The sequence below is a fragment of the Canis aureus genome, chromosome 17 (genome assembly GCF_053574225.1).
Source record: "Canis aureus isolate CA01 chromosome 17, VMU_Caureus_v.1.0, whole genome shotgun sequence".
Lineage (NCBI taxonomy): Eukaryota > Metazoa > Chordata > Mammalia > Carnivora > Canidae > Canis > Canis aureus.
This window is the reverse complement of record NC_135627.1, coordinates 49,497,604-49,518,956: the sequence shown is the minus strand read 5'-3', so window position 1 is coordinate 49,518,956 and position 21,353 is coordinate 49,497,604. Positions and strand designations below refer to the sequence as shown.

The following is a 21,353-nucleotide window of genomic DNA, read 5'->3' as shown; positions in this document are numbered from 1 at the left end:
GGGAATATTTTTATTGTTGACTCTATTGAATATATATTACTAATATTTTAAATAATCCTTTCCACTCATAAGTGGTCAGTTTATTCCCTACCTCTATTCCCATTCTCACTTACTCTGATCAAATGAAATTTGTTTGAAAGCTCCTCTCTTGTTTCATTTATTTGGTTAGATCATCACAACAGGGGTGAGGCACATTGAACATTTGGCACAGTGACTGTCAACAGTTTTTCATCTACAAAGCATTTTACCAACTCTGACTTTGGAAGTATGTCTTACTAAGGTTATTCATTCATAATTATTTGAGTCTAAAACATAGAAATGATATAGTTTCTGTTGGAAAATTACAAGAGACTACTCACTAGGTTTGAAAAGCTGTAAAGATTAGATCCACACAGTGGAGAATAGAAAATATGTAAATAAGGAGACATAAACTTTTTAAAAAATATTTCATTTATTTATTTGAGAGAAAAAGAGAGAGATCAGGGGGAGGGACAAAGGAAGAAGGAGAGAGAGAATTTCAGGCAGACTCTGCCTAGAGCGTGGAGCTTGTGGGTGGGCTCCAATTCATGACCCCAAGACCATGACCCGAGCAGAATCAAGAGTCAGATGCTCAACTCATTGAGGCATCCAGGTGCCCTGGAGACATAAGCATTTTGAAACATTGTTCATTTTGTAGTGTCTAAGATTATTACAAGAGCTTTATTATGAGTACCTGATCAGCTTAATCGGTTGAGCATCTGCCTTGGGCTCAGGTCATGATCCCAGAGTCTTGGGATCGAGCCCTTCCTCAGGCTTTCTGCTCAGTTGAGAGCCTGCTTCTCATTCTCCCTCTACCCTTCCCTGTTTGTGCTCTATCTCTCACTCACTCACTCACTCACTCACTCTCTCAAATAAATAAATACTTTTTTTAAAAAAGCTATAGCAAATTGGGTCATACCTTTTATAATTTAAATGCATACCAAGCCACACTAATCGAAAGGAAAAGAATCCTGAGTAAAATAAAAGAACATATAAATCTGCAATATATTATCTGACTCAGGCTATTGTTAGGACATAGTAATACTTGCATCTCTTTGATTTATGCATGGCACTATTAACTTTGTTCAGGACTGTCTTTTGAAGGATGTTTGTAGCAAACAGCCTCAAGTGATAGAAATAGAATCTCCTTCCAGGGAAGATAGTGAATTTATTTTCTAAAGGAGAAACTAAAGGTAACGTCTACCATTTTGCCTCTTAGAAGATTGGCATTTCCTAGGTTTGTGGTTCCTCTGCTATGATACACATCACTGTGTGTGCAGAATTATTTAGACATTTATGCATCATTTTCTGGGTCTTGAACAGTATGGGGAACTGAGGTGGGAATTTGAAGCTCATGGTGCCTGCTGTGCCATGTGTAATAAATTCCTTTGCCTCTGACCTGGGAGTCTTATGGCTTCTGTCAACATCTATGAAACAGTGGCAGGCTAAGTTGTCAGCATGTGAGTAGGGTAAAATCTCAGACCCTTCATAGTGCCTGACAACTATAAACAGATAAATTCCCAGAAGCCCTTGTACTACACCAAAATATATCTTCTCATTATTTCATTTTCTAGAAGTGAAAGGAAACTAAGTTGTGAATAGAAATATACTAGATTGTTCTTTTACAAAATAATAATGAAGAGAAAAAGAAAAAAGAAAATGCAAGAACAGAAAAAAGAAAAAATGACTTCTCATTTGTTATTTAATCAAATCTAAGAAGGGTATACTTCATATTATGGACTCTTCAAGATAATAGAGAACAGAGTGGGCATGGTGCCACATTTATGGAGTACAGTTCTTAGGTATACATTAAAAAAATTACAGGTAATGGTATGTACCATGAAGAAAATGGAGATTATTGGAGGAAATGTGATTAAGTTAGGGCTTCCTTAGACAGTGATTTAAAAAATCCTTTATTAACTCAGAGACTTAATTTGGGAGCATGGTTTGGTAAAAGAAGGCTCTGGATTCCAGTGATGGATGTGATATTTATTAGTTATGAGACCTCTGCAAGGACATAAATACTGTCATATTGACTGACAGCTTCTCTAATTATGGAATTGACATACTATAAGAATATTTTTAAAATTATAGAACACACAAAGTTTAATATTATTAGTAATACTTAAACTACCAGAATCCTATTCACTGACTTTTATTTTTCAGGTAAACTAGAAGTTGATATGACCATCTTTTGTTTTTGCTTTTATGACTTGGATATTTTTTTACAAGTATCAGTATCCTTTCCTACATCATAGAGTGTTATGGTCAAAGTCAGTCTTTAATAAATAAGGTCTTAAAATGTCTTTGGATTATTGTTTTTTTTTTATAATACTGTCTTAGAGTGATTTTGTAGATGGAAGTGTAGGAGTTGGCTTTGAACGAACACTACCCTAGGATGAGTTAAGGAAGACTAGAAAGCCTTACCTCTTTTAGCTTAGGTACTGTTTTATGTTTTCTATCTCCCCTGTAAAATAAAGGGGGTGGGGTAAGTATATGTAATTGTATTTTGCTAAGTGGAATCTGGGCTAGTCAGAAGTAGTTTTCTGTACTATATGATTTAGAACTTTTGAAAGAAATATTTGTGTTTAATAATAATTCAAAAGGGTTCTTTTATCATTACTTTAATCTCCTCAAATTATAAGATCATGAATGCATAAACCTCATAGTTTCAATGTTGAAATCCAGACACCTATTTTTTGTAAATTAAATACAATCAGTCTTTATCATACAGAGGATGATGAGAGAAGAAAAGTTTGTATGTTTAATTTTGGATTTAATAAACAATGTGATATTATAGACTAGAAATTGTTACAGATATTAAAATTTAAAGTTTATTTATTTATTTATTTATTTATTTATTTATTTATTTATTTATTTAAAGTTTAAACAATTTAATTCCTCATTGAAAATTCACATTTAAATGCCTTTAATATTACAAGCAAAGAGAATATAGTAAAAATAAACCAATAAAGGATTTTCTGGTGTCACATGTGTAGTAAAGTTAAAGAAAGATCTGTAAGTTTGGCTTTCTCTTTCTTTGTCAAGGGGCTATTGACTATTCCATATTTCACAAATGTGATATTTGGATTACATATATCAGAATCCTGTTTGGTACTTGTTGAATTCAGATTTCTAGACTCCCAAATAAACATGCTGATTCTGAGTTTGGGTAAAGGAGCTTATCAGCATGCATTTTGGTAAGCTTTTTTTTAGGACTTTATGTGTACTTGCAATGTATGCAACCACTGAAATAATACAATGACAACAAAATGGGCTACTAGAGTTATGTGTCATTGTAATTCATATAAGTGAAGTGATGAAGTACATAAACAATTGAGTTTTCTTTAGAATGCTGATAAAATTATTTTTTCTTTTAATAAAATTTCATTTTTAATAAATAATTATAGTGCTAAAGTGTGTACAAAATTTCCCAAATGAAACACACACACATGCATATACACACATGTACCCTTTGAAGAGTTCAGATGTTATGATTCTATGTAATAGTAAATGAAAACTTATCAATAGTAAATCAATATATAATAGAAATAATTTATTTAAAAATTATACTCCTTATCATTTATTACATATTATTTCTTTAGCTTCATTTAATCAGTTTCTCAAACTCCTTTTGGGACTCAGTGCCATAAGTTTGAGTCTTGGTTCTTTCCAGTTTCTCTATACTCTTCTCTAGGGTAATGACCCCTCAGCTTGTTCTTTTAACTCATCTATGATTTCTGTGCAATGAATTGCAAAAAATTATATGCTTATAGTTGGATAAATTAGTTCAATTTTAATGGTGAGAATGCGTCTAAAATTATTGAGGAGGAAAATATATTAGGTAATGTTTTAAAATAATGCCCTGGTTCACAAGCAACGTGCTCATATAGTACCCCAAAATTCAGAGGTAGTATTTATATATCTGCATTCTAGAAAAATTGATCATAGGAAGAACAGTTTCTGTCATTTTTTTTTCTTTCTTGTATCCCTTACATTTTGATATCCAGACAAGAGCCTTGAAGCCAAAAGGGCTCAGTCGATATTTGTTTATTGTTGAAAGAATCTCATCTCAACTTAGTTGGAAATAGATATATATTTTTTTCAATTTGTCATTTAATTTGTGCATCCTCCTCCTTAAGAGGGAGGGAGAGAGGAAATAAGAGAGAAGTGGTAGGATGTGTGTTGCCATTTTTCTTTCTCTCTGTTAGAGGTTCTGAATGAGATTTGAATTCCTTTGCTGGGAATATTATTTGTCCTATCCTCTATGTGAACACAAAATCCTGCTAATAGTTCTACGATGGTGGTGTATGTTTGGATATAGTCTCCAGGTTAAGCCCCATCTCATCAGTGTGGTACATTTCCATGTTTTGAGGGTTTCCTCCTTTCCTGGTATTTCTAGAATCTATTCCTGTATGTGTTTGCCAAACATTATATAGACGGAATAGTCTATAGAAGTTTCCCTAGCTTTAAAGTTTTTATTAGAGTTAATAACCTTTTCAAAACTGAATATAAAAGAACATATCATCTGTGGGAGAGGAGTTTTTCACATGTTCTTACACACTCTAAAAATATAAACTTAAGCTGTGGTGTAATAATTTTGTGTACTATATCACTTTATGAATTATTATTCTGGGATATATGCACATTTGCCTGAGGGTGTATATAAGATGGTTAGTGTGAAAACATAAACAAAGTGGGAGGGTGATACCAAAGCATACACGAAGAAACATTTAATGAAATGTTTTGTACTTGGTATCCTGCTTTGAACATTCTTAGTGACAATTACAAACTTGAATTCCAGATAGATATTTTACTGGTAGCAAATTCCAGAAGTAATTGTGTGGGCTTCTTAGATCTGCCGTCAGGTCCCCTTCCTGATTAGACCACTGATGAGAAGTTGTGGGTACCTTGTTCTCTCCCACAGGCCATTTCCTTTTAATTTTGTCAGTTCAAAGAAATTCATATGATTTGATCCACTTTTGAATATGAATAAAGCTCCTCCAAGCTTAGTGAGAATCATATTAAGTCAGACCTCTCTATAAGGAAAAAAAAAAACAAAAAAACCCTTCTTTTCCTTTTTGTCTTACAAGATCTAAACCTTAAAACCCAGTTTCTCGCTGAATTCCTGACTTCTTGGTTGATGTAATCATCACAAATGTTTTTTTCAGCATTTGACAAGGTGAACAAAATTTAAAGTCTTCTATTTATGATTTGCCTTAGATGCTGCTGGAAAAGTTCTAATTATGAAAACTAACAATTATCTATACTAGGAAACATATATGTATGGATAAAACGGTATTTTTAATTGAAAAAATATTTTGTTGCTGTGTAAGGACTGTTTTTAGTTCTATTTAAGTGAAAACCTATAATGCTTAGAACTTTTAGAACCTGAAACCTATAACTTTTAGAACTTTTAGAATATTGGAAAATAGATAATTATTAAGCCAAGGGGGAACTAGTTAATTTTTTAAAATAATTTTTTAAACTATTTTTTTTAATTTTTATTTATTTATGATAGTCACACAGAGAGAGGATGGGAGAGAGAGAGAGAGAGAGAGGCAGAGACATAGGCAGAGGGAGAAGCAGGCTCCATGCACCGGGAGCCCGACGTGGGATTCGATCCCAGGTTTCCAGGATCGCGCCCTGGGCCAAAGGCAGGCGCTAAACCGCTGCGCCACCCAGGGATCCCCTTAAAATAATTTTTAAAGATTTATTTATTTATTTGAGAGAGAGAGGAAAAGGAACAGAGGGAGATGGAGAGAGAGAATCTCAAGCAGACACCCCACTGAGCGCAGAACCTGACACAGGGATCTATCTCAGGACTCATGAGATCATGATCTGAACCGAAATCAAGTCAGACACTCAACTGACTCAGCCATCTAGGCACCCTGGAACTAGTTAATTATGAAAATTTTGGAGTTTGAAAGTGATATGTTATAATCTGTTGTCAGAAATGGAATGCTTGGTGCTTATTCGCTGATAATGTCATTATTAGAGCATTTATGGAAAGAGCAGTGATTGTGCCTAAAACTGAGTGCCCACACACAAATTTTAAGCTTAACTGATTGGAGTGGGGAACCTATTCTTCAATCTCTGATGGGAACACCAGGTTAAACAAAATCATGAATGCTTCCAATTCTTTTCTCTCCCATTTGATATTTAATTAGGAATTTTATTGGGCTAGGAACACAACTGGTTGAAGATTCTGGTTATGTCACTACTGTAGAATCTCAATAAGAAGCTAGAATATTTTACCTTAAAATTTATTTTAAAGAAGTACGTGAGAACAGAATTAAGAGAAAACTGTTAAATGCTAAAAGTTTTGAAGCATCTTTCAGAAGTGGTTTTCCTTTCTATTATCTAGTCAAAGATGATTTCTATAACTATTGAATGTAAACATGTAGTCCTAAAGCTGTCAAAACAAGTGATTCATTAAGCACTTTACATTTTATCATTTAATGATTTGAACGGTAATAACTGTAAATATTATATATGTATAGTTTCACATAGCACTTTCACATCATTAATAAGTGTAATAAAATATATTAAGTTGTAGAGGTTAAAATAAATTCCCAAATTTCAAAGTTAACAATTTAACCTGAGAGTTATATATTAGATATACAAATATAATACAACTTAGTAAATGTCATGATTTTGTTATAAGAGTATGGATGGAGAGAGAACTTAACCTATTTCTGGGAATATTATTAATTTTATGTGATCCTCCAGCTAATATGATAGAGATTTCATAAGTTTATTCATGGATTCCCTCCCTATATTATATGTTCTTTCCCTCATGATTTTAAACCTTGACTAAACACTAATTTCCTCATATCAGCCCTAAAACGTAGTTAAGTGTCTTCTTTCCTAAAACATACATACACACAAAAGTAACTCAGATTCAAGTTCTTATTCAGATACTTTGGCACCTCTCTCCTTTCATGCCTACCTCCTGTTCTTTTTATTGCTGACTACACTGTCTCTTATCTTTCACATTACTCATTCACTCATCAAACCACTGACTGTGGTCTCTACTGCCCAACATTTCAGGAAGCTAAAGCCTTCACAAATAAGAAAAAGGAGCTCTGATATGATAACCAGTTTGTCCAAAGTCAAATAAATAGTAGAAGGTAAGTGAGGTCTCTGGAATCCATTGTTGCCTCAGAAATTAATTTATGTATCAAATATTAAATAAAAAGTGCATGTTATAAGGCTTACCTGTTGAAATTAAATAGATTAAAAATTATTTGCGTGTTTTCAACACATAACTCTGTTAATGCTCATTGACATTAACAAATTCATGGAGAAAACATCACACACTTTTAAACTTTAATATTGATAATTTAAAGCATATATGTAAGAATTATGTCCACAATCTTGTATAAAGTTGTCAATAACATGACTTCTTATTATGCTTAAATTCAGATCCATGTCGCTTACAATGAATGACCTAGAAGATTATGCTAATTGGACTTTGCCTGCCTCTCTGACTTTATCTCAGGCCACAAGAGAGGGAGAAGAAATACAGGGTGAGTTCCCTGGTAGTTGTGTGAAGGAACAACTGACTGCATGTAGCAGCCATTTCTGACCCTCTGTAATGGTATGAAGAGTCACTTAGGAAACAAGCTTAGATGACAGAGGGTAAAAAGAGAAATTATTGGATATTAGAGTTTTAATAAACTCTGTGTATGTTACAGCATAATATGCTGCTTTGATAGATCTTGTAATAGAAGTTTTCTTCTATTACTCCCTGCATTTGGTACAAGAATAGTGATGGCAGCAGTGAGAATGCACTTTAGTCCCTTTCAGGAGAGGTCAATTTCTGATGTAGCAAGCATCCAATAAATATTTGTTGAAATGAATAAACAGATGAATTAATGAAAATCAGTTGCCACTCTTGAAATAAGTACTGTAAATTTGGTTGATTATAAAATTAGGGTTAGCATGTGAAATATAAATTGTATTTAACTGTATGTCACAGAGTGAGACCCAGTTTTGGATTTTGTTGGTTATTTTTTAATGTCCTAGACAGAATTATCATGGGTTGCTTTGGGATTCACCATTAAATAAAGAATACTGTTGGGCAGCCCTGATGGCGCAGCGGTTTAGCGCCGCCTGCAGCCCGGGGTGTGATCCTGGAGATCTGGGATCGAGTCCCACATCAGGCTTGTTGCGTGGAGCCTGCTTCTCCTTCTGCCTGTGTCTCTGCCTCTCTCTCTCTCTCTCTCTCTGTCTGTCTCTATGAATAAATAAATAAAAATTCTTAAAAAAATAAAAATAAATAAAGAATACTGTTGAGACTACTCTAAAAATTACAACAAATTATCAAAATTAAAAGAGGTAGTTTATAAAATAATCCATAAAGTTTAGTAATTTGCCCTTCAGAATTTTTTTAAAAAATATTTTTAATAGTAGGCCATTTTTAAAGCAAAGAGTTATTTAAAGTTAAGTATATTCAGCTTGGGTTTCTTTTGTGACCTTTCTCTGAAATCACATCATTTTAGTTTGGTGCGAGATTTTTAAAAAAGGAAATTGGGATTAGGGATATCATCATGTATGCAGAGACACCATCAGTATAATCATCTCACAGGTAAGATTGACAGCTGGAAAGAAGGGTGAATAAATGGCACTTTTGCATTTGAATTTGTCTACTTTTCTCAAAATATTCATTGAGTAAGATAAAACATTTTAGGACATTTCTGTTTAAGGAGAAATATTTTCTGTGATTTGTGTTCATTAGTAAACTCATTGTCAAATATAGTAATAAAAATAGATGTTACTACTGGGTCAGTGTATATGAATCTGCTTTGGAAAGGTAAGAAAAGGGATAAAAAACAATAAATGGTATCTGAGAAAGGTGGAATCAAGAGTCATTGCAACTGGTTTGGTAACAGCAGCATGAATGAGAATTTGTTGTGTTTTTGTTAAGCTTTGAAATATTCATTCATTAAGAAGTTCTGTTTTACTTATTTTGATTTCAATTTAAAAAGTAGCTTTAGTGAGATAACATAAGGAACTTGGTATTTACTTCATGGCACAGTTTATAGGGTACTCTTCACATATATATGCCTTTCTACTCCCAAATAACCTTGTGAACTTGAGCATCATTTTTGCGGAGAAGAAAACTGAATGGCATAAGTAATAAGAAAAGGAACTAGATGTAGAATTGAGACCTTTGGCTTTGTAGGTCATGGATATTCAAATATAGCATGTTGGAAGGAGTCCTTAAAATATATGACATTGTTGGTCAGTAAATCGGAGTTCAGTTTATAGTTCTGCCATGAATTAACTGTAAGCCCTTAAATATGTTAATGAACCTCCTTAGGCGGTGGATTCCTGGACTTGTAAAATAATAAGATTGGTTTAAACATTAGTTCTAATTCCAGCTATCTCTAAAATTATTCCGTGTGGCTGGGACTCTACAGGTAGTGGGTGTGAGGGCATCCAAAATAGTGGCACATTTCCCTATTTAAGTTCTGAACCAGTTCAACTAAGTAAATAAATAAAGAACAAGTCATATTTATTATGTGTGAAGTTTTTATTGGAAAATGTGGCTTATACTTGTGGGAAAATAGACCCAAGTGAACACCCTAAGATAGATTTACCCACCAGTAACCACATTGAATTGAACCAGCCATTCCACATTTTCAGAAGCAGAATCTGCACCTTATATTATTTATATCATGGAGGAACAATGAAAAATGAGTCTTCTTTTTTCAAGGCTCAGTTTCTAAGGGGAAAAAAAATGGAATCGGGGTAAAGCCTTAGATGATTGGAAATTCACTTTCTCATATACAGCATTTGGACAACTTTCTCCACTTCTGTTGTGGAAAACTGAAGGATAAGAGAAAACCAGAGGCCTCATGTCAACTCATGTTCTTCCTCTTGAAATGTCAAGAGTGAAGTGTTTTCTTCTTAATATTTTGTTTAGAATGTACTTTAAGTTATGTATATAAAATAAACCTCAACAATTCTATACTTAAATTCTTAGAAGAAAATAAGAATTGCTGAGTTTTTAAAATTTCTGACTATGTAAATGTGTTTATCCTATTTCCTTCTTATGGTTTGGCTTTTTACTATAACAATTTCATTAAATGCAATCCTCTTTGGTTTGAAATTCACTTTCTTTTTTATTTATCATAATTAGCTAATCTCTCTACATTCACTTTAGCCAATTTTATTACATTTGTGGTGCTCAAATGTCTTGTGTGTTTACTAGATTTTAAAGGTTTACTAGATTTGTTAGATTTTTAAAAATATATATTTTTTACATTTTTTTGGTTGTGTATGTAAAATTCTTCAGTTTTTCCATATGGAGCTATATTGCAGGTTTGAAGGGAAAATATCTTCTATTTTTCTGATCAATTCTTTTTTTTTAAATTTTTTATTTATTTATTTATTTATTTATTTATTTATTTATTTATTTATTCTTATCAATTCTTATTCCTCTCTAAGCTGTGGAAGTTATCTTAAATCTTATTCATAGCTTATCAATTGGTCTTCTCATAGATCAAAATCTTAGAACTAGGTCATTGCCTTTTGGCTTAGCACTTTAGAGTATGATTCACAATAAAAGCTTGGAACCGAAATATCTTTCACATTTGTTGTTTTCTGAAATTTACCTTTAAAATCTCATAGTCTTCTTGCTAATATGAGACAACAAAGTTATTTCCTCTAGAAATTTCTGGTTACTAAAAAAAAATGAAAAAAAATATGTACGAGTGGTAAAATAAATAAAGGAAAAGAGAATTAAGAGGACCAAAAAAGTAACTAGGGATCTTAGGAAAGTAAATGTACTTCTATAGACATATTTTCCATTTGAGAGTAAAGAATGAAAAATATTTATAAATTACACATAAGTAAATAATTTTGGAATAGGAATATAATATAATATATTGCTAGGAATATAAATGTTTCACTAATAAAAATATTTATTGAGCATAGATAATCTATTAGTCACTGTGTTCAGGCATTGGGTTCAATATGTATAAAATATAGTCTTTTAATTGAAGGTGGAGGAGACAGACACTTAAGATAACAACCTAAAAATGAACTCAGCTTTCTAATGAGGAATACTCAGGATGCTCTTAGACTCAGGAGAGAGATACCAATTCTATTTGATGTGTTGAGGTAAGAAAGAGAGGAGGAAATTCAATAAACACTTGCCATAATAGATTCTTAAAATGAGATTCAAAGAAACCTAAAATATTTTGTCTCAACTAGATGACTAGATAGAGATTACTTTATATATATTTTACAACACAAGCTAATGGTACAACTCAACTAAATACAGGATTTTAAATATCAGGCATTAAAAATAAATAAAAGTCTATTTATTGGACACCAGGCTTAACTAAAGGGAAGATGAGCATGACATCAGTTGTTATTTGGTCTCTTACTCCTCCATGCTGTTGGCTATTGTATATATCATTGTAATATGAATAGTAATGGGTTTGATAATAATTTTTGTATCATCATTTAGAAATCTTATTTTCAATGCACTTGGTTGTTAAGATGATTTGAGTCTACTCTGGAGTAACAGCAATTTTCTCCTATGTTTTCTCTAGAAGTTGTACAGTTTTAGCCCTTAAATTCAGATACATTTAGAGACTTACAGTTAGTATTTATATAATGATGTGAAGGAAAAGTTAATGTTCCCTCCCTCTCTCATGCAAATACCTGAATGTTCCAGTAGAATTTCTTGAAATGATTGCCCTTTTTCAACTTAATTTCTTTAGTAATTTACTTGAAAATCATCTTAAAATATATAATTGGGTCTTTTCCTGGACTCTGTTCCTTTTGCCAGTGTTTGTCCTTTTGCTCTAATACCATGTTGTCTTGATTAGTGTAGCTCTCTAATAACTCTTGAAATCAAATTATATCCTTTCTATCTCATTCTTCTTCATAATTTTTTTTCTATTCTAGGCTATTTACATTTCAATGGGAATTTATAATTATTTTGTCTATTTCTACATTGAAAAGTGTCTACTAGAATTTTTATTGTGATTAAATTGAATTTGTAGATAATTTGAGGAGAATCGATGTCCTAACCACATTGAGTGTCCAATTTGTTAAATATGGTATGCCCTTCCATTTATTAGACCTTCAGTATATTTCTCAGCAATATTTGTGGTTTTAGTGTAAAGGACTCAGCATCTCTTTTAGTTAATTCCAGGTATTTTGTCCTGAAAATACCATACTTCAAATATATCATTTACACGCATTTACTGCTTTTATTACAGACTTACATTGATTTATCAGATATATAGCAATGTAAACTCCAATTAAAAGTCCTAAAATTGGGATCCCTGGGTGGTGCAGTGGTTTGGCGCCTGCCTTTGGCCCAGGGCGCGATCCTGGAGACCCGGGATCGAATCCCACATCGGGCTCCCTGCATGGAGCCTGCTTCTCCCTCTGCCTGTGTCTCTGCCTCTCTCTCTCTCTCTGTGTGACTATCATGAATAAATAAATAAAATCTTTAAAAAAAAAAAAAGTCCTAAAATTGTTTTAACATATTTGGATATGAATGCAGTATGATAGAGTTTTAAAATGTCTTTTTTAAACAAAGTGTATTAGTAAAATTAGGTAAAAACATCTAAATATATCTCAGGATCCACAAATTGACCACAATAAATAATGATAGTATATTGTTGAAAGAACAATGGCATCAAGTCATTTGTTCCTTTAACCTTATAGTTTTTAAGAAGATTTTCTGGAAAAATCAATTATTTTTCTCAACCAAAAAAACTGAAATAATTGAAATAAATACAATTCAGTAGTAAAATAAAGATTTTCTCTTTTCCTTTTAAAAGTATTAAATTGTTTGATGATATTTCACTTGCTTCCTTTGCTTTCCATTTGTAATGTTTAAGAAGTTTTAAACTGGATATATTTGCATTTCTAAGCTTCCAAACTTCAGATAAAGCAGTTGTCATTTTAAAATCAATTATTATACTTCTATTGCTCACATATACTTGTTTGTTATTTTCTCACTAGTTAAATGTAGGCGTACCCACTCTCGACTGTTTGAATCAAAGACACTAACCTTTTCTCTTGGCTTTCTTTATTTTTTTCCCCTTTATTTCAGACACGCAATTGAAAGGCATTATACTTAGAAGAGGGGAAATTTCACATTCTCACATGGTTCATTTAATAGCCAACATTTTAGCTCTCTGTATGAAACAGAAGGTTTTTGAAATAACTTAATTCTATAGACTAGATAAAATTTATACAGTATAATAACCATAAAGGCAGATTTTACACATGGAGATAGCCACACATACACACAAACATATACACACATCACTTAATACACACATTACTGCCACAAACACAACCACAGTATTTTTTGTAAATGTAAATGCAGTTCAGTATTCTAGATATTTAATTATTTCCAGGATAAGGTTAACCCAAATTGGACTTAATTCTGCTTATCTTAGAATGCAGGTTTTGAAGAAGTGGAATAAGCCAAAGTTAGCAACCTGCCACTGTTTCATCTCTTAACCAGACTGTGGACTTAGCTCTACATTTCTGACCTTTTGTCTCTTACGTTACATCTGCAATTAACGTGGTTCAGTGCACCTCTTGTCAGAGCTGTTAATGAGATTTAAAGCCATCTTTAAAACTAGCTTAAAAAGCATTAGTATTATTTGATGGCATTTTTTTCTCTCTGCTTTAGTATTGTGTGTATTAAGGGAATACCCAAATTGATGTTTGGCACAGATGTCGATCAAGCATCTGATATGTTACTCTTGTTAAATTTTAATATATTTTTATAAGATCTGTGGCTGGTAAAGTTTCCTTAGACTAGGGATATTCTCTTTATAACTGCTATTTCTTTTTGCTTTTGAATGTTTGCCTTGGACTTAATCATAATTCTTAAAGATAGGTTGGCCCACATTGAGTGTCAAGATCATTTCAAACTATTCCTAAGCCAAAAATCATAGTAATTCCAAAACTAGACACTGTCTGGCAAATACTTTGAATTTTCAAGATCCTTAATGTATTAACATATCTGTAGTTCACTAAAGTCAGTAAAGCATATTATATTGTACAACTTACAAAATATGATGCACATATAATGTGTAGAAATTATAAATGCCTTTTGACTATATAAAAGATATTATAAGAATAGAAAAATTACTTATTCTCAATGCATATATTTCAGACATTAGGTAAATATAAAAATATATACAATTTTTTTGTCATCATAGTAGCAAACAGGATGCAAAAGAAAAATTCTCTTATCCCGTTTTAATGGAACATAGTTTGGTGTAAAGATTTTAGGATTGAATTTTTTATAATGTATGAGAAAACTAGAAGGTTTTAATAATCTCTCAGTCATATACTCCAAGAATACATACTACATAATCAAGTTGAAATAAAACACTTATGTACATTAGTATATTGTAGTATTATTTTAAATAATACAATATTAGAAATTAGGCTATTGCTCAAAAGTAAGGTTATACTTATTTAAGACTGTACTTATCTAACAGGCAGTATTTCATAGTTAGAAAATATGGTTCAATATTTAAAAAAAAAGAACAATGCTTAAATATTAGAAAGCAAGAAAAACCAATTCAAAACTATAAATTTAGTGAAATGTGAAATGAGTGGACTTAGAGACATGTTAAATAGCTGGATAGACAAGCAACAAATAGGTAAGTGCACTATTAGTTGTGGCTATTTATCACTGTAGGAATTAAGGGTGATTTCCAATTTTTATACAGTTTATATGTATAGGTTTTCTCCATAATGTATGTATATTCAGAAAAATAATGCACGTTAGATTAAAATCAAACCAAACAAATGCAAAACTGCCTACACAACTCTCCTATTTCCAGGGCCAGTTCTAATTAAGCCTTTTATTCAAGCCCTTTATTTTCACTGCTGTGTGTTTTCTGACTACAATAGATTTTGACGGCTCAATGGCAATAGGAGGTGAGTTTTTAAGTATCTTGAATAAAATGAGTCTTTTTGTTTGGCATAATAATTTCAAACTGTTCACTGTCCCTTAACATCTCAATGTATCATGGAAAGTCCCCTTGAAAGCACAGCCAATGGGCATTATTGTTTGTATCCCACATGACTAATACTATTGATTTTCTATGTCTGTTCTATATACCAAATTTTTTTTTACAAACACTCATTTCAGGAAAATAGTTATATCTGTACATGTTCAAAGATTTACTACACTCTTCTGGAAATGTTAAAAGCAAAATTCAACTATAATTAGTGCAACATAAGAACAAATATGGATAGAAATATCTAGATATGTAAATGTATACAAAATGATCAATGTTAATTTATTATCTGCACTCAAAATATTTATAAGACTTAGAGAATTTGACCATTTTCTTTTCTAGCAGCAATGTGTATGTTTGTCATAAACATAATCTGGGGCAGCCCGGGTGGCTAAGTGGTTTAGTGCTGCCTGCAGCCCAGGGCGTGATCCTGGAGACCCAGGATCAAGTCCCACGTCAGGCTCCCTGCATGGAGCCTGCTTCTCCCTCTGCCTGTGTCTCTGCCTCTCTTTCTCTATGTGTCTCTCATGAATAAATAAATAAAATCTTAAAAAAAAGTGAACCTTTAAAAAAAATAATCTGTATTCAAAACCTAATACAAATCAAAATGAATATTTTCTTATTGACTGATGGAACTATTAACATGAAATGTCAATGTGACAGAAAAGCCACTATAATGAGAGAAATTTTTTGTTTTGCAGATTTCTCTCTAAATTTATTTTATAAGTTATTTTACATTATAGAAAACATCTATTAATTTTTCTATAGTATACTTCCCATAGCATCAAAAAAAGTCTTGTTTTTGCTCTAAAGTTAATGGTACTTTTTCAAACAAAATAATTTATATAATTGTATTAAAATGTTTTTAAGAAGAATCTTTTAAAAAATTTACTTGTGAAGAAATCAAGATAGAACTGGATGTATTCAGATTCCTAATACTTATTTTTTAGTTGATGGGAATTCATCTAATACTTGAATCTGAAAAAAAAAAATCACAAATAAGATACCAATGTTTTCTTAGATTAAGAAATTAAATATTTATTACTACTTAATATTTGAATATTCTTTTTTTAAATATTTGAATATTCTTAAAGAATTTACAATTAAATATATATTTCAGTTACCTACCAAATATTTTAAATATTTTAAAGTTTTCAATGTAATGCTTACTCTATTTAAATAGTCATCTTCATATCCCTGAACTTTTAAAACCTGATTGATTCCTTCCGGTAATTGTTTTCTCCCCATAAATATTGTAGAAATTAGCTTGTAAAAGTAGTATTTTCATTGTGCTAATTTTTTTCTATGAATTTCTGTGGGTTTACTCAAAATTTTTAGCAAAAACTGGTGCCTTTTTTTCAGGACATTCTACAGCTCAGGATCTGGCTAAATACAATTTGTGACAAATCCCTGTTCTAAATCCACATCTTTCTCTCCCATTACTAATATCTATGAAGTCTCCTAATCAAAGAAGGTTTCTTTGTGATCTGTGCTATTTAGATTATTGTAATATATGTTACTTAAAATAGATCCACCAAAGGTTCCTGGGTGTCTCAACAATTAGGCATTGTAAACTTATTACATCACCCCATTAGCAATAATTCTCAATGACATGATGTTTTATTGGCAGTTATGACTCCAAAAGAAATATGTGCTTTGATATATTGGTAATTCAAAAAAAATAATTGTAAGACTTCTGCTCCTGGGAAGATAGAATAGACACAATTTTCCCTAGTCTTCTTGTAAAGTGTAACAGAAAACCCTGGAAATGATATGTAAAACAAATATAAGAAGGTTCTGAAATGTAGAGAGAAGGCAGGGCAGCTAGGGACCTTGGGACATGTGGAAGGACACAGGGGCAAGTTCTCTGGGTTTTCTTTTTGTTTTCACATATCCTAGACTGGGTGCTAGAAAAGCCAGCAGTATAGAAACATTGAATGGGTAGAGTGGGAAAAAAAAAAAAAGACCCATGATAAGTATATTTTATTTTCTCTATCCAAAGAACCAAGAATAGGCAACTTAGCAACACACAAGACTTTTGGACAATAACTGCCAAACAATAGAGAACAAATTACAGCTCATTTAGCAAAGATTGAAAGGAAATCTAGATAGACTTCTACCCTACTCAGACATACCAACCTACCCTCAAAAATGATGTTCAAGAAGTCCAAGTTGGGAACCAAGATTTTGGCAGTACAGAATGTCAGACCACATGGGGAGACTGGAATTTTTACTTCACCAGTTGTAACTGGTCAACTGTCCCTATTTCTGCCAGGGTAACACTAGAGAGGACTGGAGGACTTTTGCTATCACCAGTGGTAACAAAGCCACCCTCCATGGTATTGCATTAGAGAATAAAACTTTAACAGAATTTAAAAGGAATTCATACATTTATTTCTTTAAATATAAAAACATAACCATTACATGATAAAATAACATTTTAAAATGAATATGTTTTTAAAAATTAAAACAAATGTGGTGAGAAGAGCGGCATTGTTATATTTTTCGAAACCTTAACATGTCACAACTGCTTCTGCTTTCAGTTGCAGAAATGGAAAATAGAATTTTTAATTAGCTTTCTAGATAACTATGACTTTGATACTACACCAAAACATGACAAATGGTAAGGTAAGGTTAGTTGCATTATGGAATCAAAAACCATTGAACTGAACTTTTCATACTGTATTGCATTAAAATTCATTAGTCTGCCTTGATTTTTTTTTTAATGTAGGCATGGAGTCATGGACAATTTGTGTGGCTCCCCATGGCAAGGATATAATCTCTAAAATCTAGGATAAAATACCCACTTTCTTTAGTACAAAATATCCCGTTTGCCATTCTCTGCTAAGACACTTCGTTTGTTAAAGAGCCACCCTTCATCATATGGCCTGCCCTAAAGTAAAGGATTTTATATAAAAACAAATTTGTAGGAAAAAGGGAAACCTGTAGTAGTAATTCATGATTCCTGTAGAAGTGCTGTCATATGATTGCATCACCACATAGGATGTTGTGATCCTATAATACTTCATGGCTTTTATTTTTTCCCATTGTTTCTTGGGTGGTAACGTCCTGGTCGTCTTGGATTCTAAGTTAGATATCTCCATGTGCTGTCATCTGTTTAAAAGTTGGGATGAAGTGGACTCAAGAGACATTGTTCTTTCTTATTTGCTAGAGCAAATAGTAGAGATCTTTCATCTCGAGATATGAAAGACTCTAAAATTGATCAAGGGTACAAATTTCAATGTGGTGGAAAACCAGGGTTCATAAAAAAGAAGACCAGATGATTTGTCAAAACCAAGATGCTGGGAACAGATACTAAAAAACAGATTAAAAAGGCAGATATTTTTGTTTTTACTGAGGCATGGTTTGTGAGAGAGATAAGGCCAAGGCAAATAGGTTGGCTGCAAACAAGGAAAAGAGCATGCATTCTTACGCCCAATCCTCTAGGTGTGGTAACAGTGGTGAATACAGTTCTTTAGATAATATCTTATTCTACCAAACTGATATTGTATTCACTTTTCTTTAATAGTTGTATCAAACAGTTATCCTCAAAAGCTTGTCATCTCTGTCTCTTTCAAATATCATTAGATATAATTTTTCAAAGTGGTATTATTGACCTATCTTTTATTCTTAACTTTTTAAATTTGCGTAATGTATTTGTAAATTTAGATGAAAGGATGGAATCTCTTTCTTTTCCTTATTTCATCTCCATGTTCTGGTCATTATGATGCTGTTACAGTTTTGTGATTTATTCCAGTGATGACAGAATCAGAGTTTTAAAGGAGAAGCCATATCTTCTTCACTTTGATGAAATGTTTGGAGGATTTTCTAGGTATTGCAGAGAATTTTCTTTCAGCTTTTCTTTCACAAGTTTGAAATATACCTCTTCAAGAAGAGACTACATTGCCCTTGATCCTAGAAGCTTTTTCAATATTTTGACAATAAAGGCGTGATCTATATCTATAGATATCTGTGTGTAGATATCTATAGATACATTTGGAGGTAGTGATATAGATATAGATATAGATATAGATATAGATATAGATATAGATATAGAAGAAATCTATCTCAATCTATATATCCCCTACCCCACATTCTGTTCCATCTCCATCTAGTTAGGCATTAATGAATGGAGATAATTTTACTACTCTAGCTGTGGCCACAATTCTCTTCCTGTGCTGCATTCTTGTCATTGACAAGTAGCAGGACTAAATTTAAGCTATCCATAGTGGCAGTGCACTTGATAAAGCATCTTTTATTGATAGGTTATCCTTTCCTGTTTTACTGTTCCACTCCTCAACTGCTGCTCTCTGAATCTCTTCCTAAACATATTTCTTGCATTCTTATACCTTGCTTTAAAATCTGCATCTGGGTGATTGAAAATTAAAAATGCTGCCCTTTTCACATTTTTGTTTATATGACACATAAGAGCACTAGGTACTCTATTCTCATCATTGGAAAGTCTCATGGGCCTCATCATGGGAGAGACTTCAGTTAGAAGCTTGTAAAGTCATTAAAATCCTAAAGCTGGTCAGTGTTGACAGCAAACAGATGCCAAGGGGAAGGAACATTTTCAAGGACATGTGGAAAATTTTAAGAGAGGAGGAATATACATCTCATTCAGATGCACAAATCATATGCTCTCATAGTGTATCTGAGCTAAGAAACTAGCCTCCACCTGACATCAATGATTTGTTAATGTAGATATTAGAATAACAGAAAACTCAGCATCCTATTGTGAGAAACTCTCACCTCTCAAATATAGTGTGGCTCTTACCCTTACTAGAGTGCATTACCAACCTTTGAAAGCCCTAGTATAGATTAAATGTGTTATCAAGTGGACCTGGGGTAACTCCAGCCCAACATAAGATCTATTTGAGGGTGACCTTGGTGTGGAGGGAGTCAGAACTGATATCTGGTAGGGCTCCACATCCTTGCTAAGTACCAGGCATCCATAGCTCAGTCTCTCCTAGAGAGAAGACAGTGAATTTTATAAGAACAACAGCTACTCAAATTAGCATCTTCATAAATGTATACTTCTCTACCTTTCATTGAAGTACAGACTCACACACATACACACAATGTAAATATAAATACACACATATCTATCTATATTTTCTTCTGCAAAAACTTAATTGATCCTTTATGTTATGTATATATACATAATATATATTTTTCTAATTGTCAAAACTAATTCTAAGTACTACTAAAAGCTGTCTTTCCTACCAAATTCTGACATGAAAGATACAAATTTCTTTGCAGGTGCTCCATGGTAGTTATTAGTTACCAAAATCATACTCTCACAGATGAAAAAATTAAGGCCGAAGGAAGTAAAAGTGTAAAGTCTAACCTGCTGCCCTCACTGCATTTCATATCCTCTCAGGATTTTTATTGTATTTCTATATCTCATTACTCACATAAACTTCCTAAACTCGATTCATCCAACAAGGAGGTTCATAGATTTCTAACTTAACCTCAGCATCCGTTAAAGCAAAATACATTTCTATAATTTAAACTGGTTATAGTACCAAAAACTGTGTCCTGAAAAAATGTACTAATTAGTATGAGTATACTCAGAGAGTGATGAGATTTATTGTATATGATGAGTGCTATTCTACAAAGACCAACAAGAGTGTGTTGGAACTTTAGCAATCAGAAAGATGAAACAACCAAAGAAATGTTGAGTTTTTATTTTTTGCTGTCATTTAGATTTTTGTAGAACCAGCCATCTGTTTACTTTTGCCTTTCTTATTTCAAATAAAATAAATACTTTTCCAGTCCAATCCCACGTGTTTCCGTCCAGAGTTTCGTAGAAACTTTAATCTGAACGTGGCCTTTGAAGAAACCACATATCTAGTGAAAAGCTCCAGCCCTTTTCGGAAATAGTCTTAGAGTCTTTGTAAATGTCAAAGGAGAGCCACAAATCTCAAACAGTTGCCAAAACCAGAATATCTCTGAATGTCACAGTGATGCTTGGTACAAGCCTACCATACAGGGCTTTTGTGTGAGTGTCATTCTGTCAGGTTCATCTTAAAGAAGCATAGCATTTTAGGAGAGGATTCAGGAGGTTTAAGATGAAATAATATCCATGTTTTGCCCAGGTCAACAGTTCCTGCAGTTGGCCATCATTAGGTTGAATAGAAGCATGTTGCTGCATTTCAATTACAGGGGAGTTCTTAAATGATTTTATTTTTTATTCCCGCAGAGCTATGATTAACCACATTTTGATGCTCTGTACTTAAGCAACCAGCTATTTCCATTTTATTTGAAGTCACTGGTGATTTTCTGACATTTTATTTAGTGACA

The 21,353-nt window shown here is 32.5% G+C and overlaps 2 long non-coding RNA genes across 4 annotated transcripts in view; one reads left to right on the top strand and one right to left on the bottom strand.

The window, feature by feature from the left end:
* Nucleotides 1-21,353, top strand: part of LOC144287960 (uncharacterized) — a 132,839-nt gene that overhangs the window by 40,323 nt on the left and 71,163 nt on the right. For all 3 annotated transcript variants that reach the window (XR_013355854.1, XR_013355853.1, XR_013355852.1), the window contains one exon: nt 7,447-7,550. This is a non-coding gene — a long non-coding RNA (uncharacterized LOC144287960). The remainder of the gene's footprint in view (nt 1-7,446; nt 7,551-21,353) is intronic.
* Nucleotides 1-21,353, bottom strand: part of LOC144287961 (uncharacterized) — a 48,312-nt gene that overhangs the window by 20,137 nt on the left and 6,822 nt on the right. The gene's annotated exons all lie outside the window — the stretch shown is intronic.